General features: G+C 37.6%; 1 protein-coding gene across 2 annotated transcripts in view; it reads right to left on the bottom strand.

Moving 5' to 3' along the window:
• LOC124422816 (myosin-G heavy chain-like) overlaps positions 1-666 on the bottom strand; it is an 80,411-nt gene extending 79,745 nt beyond the window's left edge. For both annotated transcript variants that reach the window (XM_046959733.1, XM_046959735.1), the window contains exon 1: positions 1-666. This exon is cut by the window's left edge and continues 1,681 nt beyond it. The gene's annotated coding sequence lies outside the window, so the exon portion shown is untranslated.
• Positions 667-6,012: the final 5,346 nt, after the last annotated feature.

Genomic DNA, 6,012 nt, shown 5'->3' with positions numbered 1-6,012 from the left:
AAACTTTACGTTGATAACGCGTTGATCACCAGTCGGCTAAATTTTATTTCACTATTCTTTCCTCTAACTCGATTTATGGTCTATCTCAGGCGTAAAACGCTACCTTCGACCTTTCCCATTCCGACGGGCAGCCTCGTATTCGCCTCGTGCTCGCTCGAATATCCCTGTCCATCTCTTCTTACCTTTCCCCGCTTCAGAAAAGGTTCCACGGTTTTATGATCGATCGATGCAACATAACCCTGTGGCCTGTTCTCGAACATTAGCCGAAACGTTAAGAGATCTCACTTCGAGTTCAAATCACCAAGGGTACAGGTCAACGATAAACGGAAGAAACTTTTTTCACGATTTGGGTGTTGCACGTCGAAGTAGCAACGCGCACACACTGTTTCCTTCGAACTAACGCACGATTTCTTCTCTCACGGTTACTCGACGCGACTAGTAGTACCACGCACTCTACTCTTGGTCCGAAGGGAAAGCGAACGGTTAGGACGACACCATCGAAGTAACGGCCGGGCAGTTAGTGAATCGTCGATGAACAACGACGAGAATGCACGCGATGTTGACGACGACGACGACGACGACGACGACGACGACGACGACGACGACGACGACGACAACGATGACGACGACGACGACGACGACGACGACGACGACGACGACGACGACGACGACGACGACGACAACGACGACGACGACGAGGACAAGGACGAGGAGGACGATGATGACGATGACAGAGCAAAGTGAAGATAAAGAGGAGAGAGAGAGAGAGAGAGAGAGAAAGAGAGAAGAAGAGAGAGAGAAAGAGAAAGAGAGAGAGAGAGAGAGAGAAAGAGAGAGAGAGAGAGAGAGAGAGAGAGAGAGACGGTAGACAACTCTACCGTAGAAGCTCCTGGGTAGACGCTGCTTTCGACGGAGCCGTTGTGCGGCGCCGTCAATCCGGGCTGTGCCGCTTGTGTCCAGTTGGTTGCCGCGACGCGTCTGTGGCGAGGAAACGGCGGGTGGGTCGACGGTGGGCGTTACCGGGCGTGGCTTTAATTAGGCCACGCCCAAACAGACGCAACCCACCCGTTCGCGTGCTCGCTCGCCCGACACCTGTCGGACGATCGACGAAACGTCGTCCTGACCACGCTCACCATTTACCCCACCACTACTTCCAATCGCACGCTTATTGGTCGACACGGCCCCTATGCCCCGCCCTTCCTCGCACCCCGCAAATACCACCCTTCACCATTCCAACACACGAACTTTAACTCTCTCTCCCTCTCTCTCTCTATCTATCTATCTTTCTTTCTTTCCATCTCTCTTTCTCTCTTGTCTTTCCCTTTCCACCACCGAGCCACTATTTTTCTCTTACTTCTCTCTTTTGATATCTTCCTCTTTTTCTTCGTACATCTCTTCTTTCTTTCTTTCTTCCTTTCTTCCTTCCTTCCTTCTGTCTCTCCCCACCAACAGGAATACTACCAGGGAACATGCTGTTTGCCTTTCTTCGTCTCACCTTCCTCCACCTCCTTCTCATTCATCCCCTCCATCACTCCCTTCTTCTCCTTCTCCTTCTACTTCTCCCCTTCTTCTATCGCCTTTCGCGTTATTATGTGTCTCTCATCCGACAGACGTTCCACTTGGACGTCATCGACTTTTCGTCATTTTTACTATCCTATACGTACTTGTTATGCCTTGTGCTATCTTTTTCTTCTCTCATTAATCCTAACTCTTAACTCTCTCTCTCTCTCTCTCTCTCTCTCTCTCTCTCTCTCTCTCTCTCTTCCTTCTCCTTCCTGCTTCTTCAACCCCTTTCTCTCGTTAAGATAATCTTGAAAGGAGGAAAAAAGAAAGAAAGAGAAAAAATAAAATAAAACTCATAGCATCGTATCGTTAAAAATTCACTACTTTCGGAAACTAAAGATCAATATCTAAGATGGTCGTTTCTCGTTCGACGATGTCTCGTAATACGGCAATGAGAACGACGAGGATTACGACGATGAAGGAAGAAAATCACGAAGGGTGCCGCTTTATTAACGTTTGTAGGATAAAGATCGCGCAAGTTCGCATACATAGGTAAGTAGTTATGTATCTACCTATCTACCTACCTACCTACCTACCTACCTACCTACCTACCTTTACCAATATCGATTTCGTTCCTTTCTACCTCTCTCAGTAGCGTGCACGCACGCTCTGAATCACGTATTTATTTTTCCCTCGATTCGTGAGGAGTGCTTCGAGCGCTTCGACGCACCTTCTCTCTCTCTCTCTCTCTCTCTCTCTTTCTCCCTCTCTCTTTGCTTTTTTCTCCCGAGGCGATCGTTAAGGCTCATTATGGGTCGATCTTGAAGCCGATACGGGACTGAACGAGTAAAAAATGTCAGCTCGTAAATTGTCGGTCAGGTGGACTCGCGACCGCGTCATAATCCTCCGATGGAGGTCCTGTCTCTCCTCCCCCTCCCAACCTCCCCCTTACCTCCTCTTTTTTCCCTTCTTCGTATTCTTTTTTTCTCCTTTTGCTTTATCGAAGACACATCGTAAATGGAAAAATGGCGGACTCTTTGCAATTCCTCGCGAGAAGAACGTTTTTGAAAATAACTCATTAAGTCGAATTCGTCCGTCCAGTACTTCTGCTTCTTTTTTCTTTTCTATTCCCCTCCTTCGTTTCCTCTTTCGTTACTTCTTTTTATTTCTTCTTCAATTTTTTCTTCCTCTTTTCTTTTCTTTGCTTTCTTTCATTTCTTTTATTTTTTCTTTTTTCTTTTCATTTTTGTTTTTCAATCTTTGCAAACACCCATAAATATTCATTTATCCAAGTTACAAGCCTCTAAAGGATTCCACGAGGAATAACTTTACGTAGGATACAAAATCATCAATGACATTAATAAATTCATAATTTCAAAAATTTGCAAAGTCATTTATATATTTGTCCATTTATTTATATCAGAAATTAATTGAATGTTATGCTCACGTCGTATAGAAAATTTACGATATTAAAGGACTATCTCTCGAGTCGTGTAAATTCGTCAATAACAAATTTGTAAAATTATTTATTTAGCTTTTTTCTTTTATCCTTTTTTTCTTTTTTCATTCTTTTTTCTTTTGACTTTATTTCAATAAATTAAATCGATTCTAACGTGACGAATAATTTACTTAATCTTTCTTCTTTTTTTTCCTTTTTTTTTTTTCCATTCGAAAATACTTGAGAAACGAGTAGAATATTTATGCACCTGATTCCTCTCATAAATATATAATATATAATATATATATATATATATATATATATATATAATTTATATCTAATGCTTTCTGTTATTTTTCTTCGATTCGAAAACATTTGCAAAACGAATAAAATCATCAGCTATGTACTTGATTCTTCGAAAGCATTAAAGTGAACGTACATATATATACATGCTTTTCTGTCTAATTTTTTTTCTATTCGAAATTATTTGAAATACCATCTATTCTCTTATTCATTTATATACATCATTTGATTCCTCATAAATACGTAATATAAAATATATACATATATATATATATATTTTTTTTGTTTGTTTTCTTTTTTTTTTTTTTTTATTTGAAAGCACTTGAGAAACAACTAAGTACTCATCTATTTATACACTCTGATTATTCGGAATAATACATGTATATACATATACCATTGCTTCCCGTTAAAATTGACAATGATGGACGTGTGAAAAGAAACGAAATGATAATTCGCACATATATTTCTCCGAAGCGTAAAGTAATGATCTCACCTCATTGAGGAAAGTGCACGTTTCGCTGGTATCATTAGGCTCGTCTTCGGCTTTCCATCAATTTCTTTTTTTCTTCTCTTTTCTCTCTTTCTCTCTCTCTCTCTCTCTCTCTCTCTCTCTCTCTCTCTCTCTCTCTCTCCCTTTTCCTTATTTTCTCTCTTTATATGTTTCTACATATAAACGACATAGAATTTATTTCAATGGGTAAAGAAGGATCGACGTAAACGTCGCACGGCATACGTCCGTCGACGAGAACCATCATCGTAATGACATATTGTCGTTCAAAGGCACGTTAACACCTCGTAAAATCAGTCCGCAGCTGCATAAACGTGTACGCATGCGCGTTACGTGAGTTAAACGAGCCCCGATCCTATTTTCATATCTCTCTCTCTCTCTCTCTATTGTGCTTTTCAACACATTGCTGTCAAACTTTTCAGAAAACTTTTAGCGTTCCTATTAAACATGGCTCGTTCACGAACACGTATAAAATTTCTCGTTTATTTGTTTATTAGTTTATTTTTATATATTTTTCTTTTCTCTCTCTCTCTCTCTCTCTCTCTCTCTCTCTCTCTCTCTCTCTCTCTCTATTTGTTTCTTCCCTTCCGTACTTCTTCTCCGTATGTATATGTATTTTAATTTTTTTTCTTTTCCATTTCTTTTCTTTTCTTTTTTCTTTTTTTTTTTTCGATTACTCTCTTTACATCAACGTGTTTTTCCATATAAAAAGGGGACGCGTTTAAAAAAGGGAACACGGCATGCAGTTTTAAGTTTTTTTCTTTTTTTTTCTTTTTTTTTCTTTTTTTTTTTTTTTTTTTAATACAAAAAACCCGTAACTGGGTAAATCGTTTGTCGCGCTATTTCGTTAAAGCAAATCGTTCTCTAATTATATTTTATTTTCTCATTAAAATGCATTTACATAAATGCCTGTAATAATATTAACTTGCGACAGTGGAAAAGTTATACTTAAAACGTGACTTATTGTCAAGTTTAGACGTTGTTAATGATGGATTTTTTGTTCTTGTTATTCTTTATCGCGAAAGAGACGGAGGGAATAAAAGGAATGAAGAAAAAATGGAAAGCAAAGAGAAGAACAAAGAGAGGAGAAAAAACAAAAAAGTATATTTAATTAGATGGATGGTTAATGTCGATAACGGGAATCGTGTGGCTAATTTGCGAGTGTGAAACAATAAAAGAAAAAAAAGAAAAAAAAAAAAAAAACAGAAAAAAAAAGAAGGAAAACAAGAAAAATACGACAAGAGAAAAACAAAAAAAAAAAAAAAGAAAGAATGAAAGAAAGAAGAAAATACGTTAGCTTAAACAACAATCCCGACACTTCCTTCTCTTATTTTTTTTTGTTCATTTTCTTTTATTTATTTGTTTATTATTTTTGTTTTTCTTTTTTTTTTTTTTTTTTTTTTTTTTTTCTCTTTCTTTCTTTTTATTCTTCGACTGTCTCTCAATGCTGACACTGCATATAATATAAAAATATTTCGTGCGCCCGCGAAAATGTGCAAATTAATATACATATATATATATATATAAAGAGAGAGAGAGAGAGAGAGAAATTAAAAAGAAATCAATGTTAATATTTGTAAGAGAGATAAAAATAGAAAAAGTAGAGAAGAGAAAAGAAAAGAGGATAAAGAATAAAAAAAAGAAAAAAAAAAAAAAAAAGAAGAAGAAAAGAAATTGTTCTTTATCGATAACGAATCGATTTCGGTGAACGCTGGATTAAAATTCCTCGTAGATTTTGTTGTTAATAGTTTTATTTTAGAAGGAAAAAAGGAGAGAGAAGGAGAGAGAGAGAGACAGAGAGAAACTCGTACTCGTTACTGGCACGAGCAGCTTCGTAAATTTCGTTAACGCTTGCCTTAACGAGCATCCACGTGCGCTCGTTAGTATTTCCTTGCACCATTCGCTTAGCTACACCTCCCCCAGTTCTTTTCGAAGTTTTAGCTCGTTCATGGTGATTGGTCGGCTCTCTCGTACATTCGACGAAATTGTCTTGAAAGAAAGAAAGGAAGATAGAAAAAAGAAAAAAGGAAAAAAGAGAAAAGAAGAAGAGAAAAGGAGTAAAAAAAAAACCTATCAGAAATAATAATAATAATAATAATAATAATAATAATAATAATGATGATGATGATGATGATGATGATGATGATGATGATGATGATGATGATGATGATAATAAATTATGAGTTATGGTCGATGACGAATGTAATATTTCTTTTCCTTTTCATTCTTATTTTCTTCTTTTGTTGGAAGCAAACGACGA

This window comes from Vespa crabro, chromosome 3 (assembly GCF_910589235.1).
Source record: "Vespa crabro chromosome 3, iyVesCrab1.2, whole genome shotgun sequence".
Lineage (NCBI taxonomy): Eukaryota > Metazoa > Arthropoda > Insecta > Hymenoptera > Vespidae > Vespa > Vespa crabro.
The sequence above is the reverse complement of the archived record's forward strand: the minus strand, read 5'-3'. Positions and strand labels throughout refer to the sequence as shown.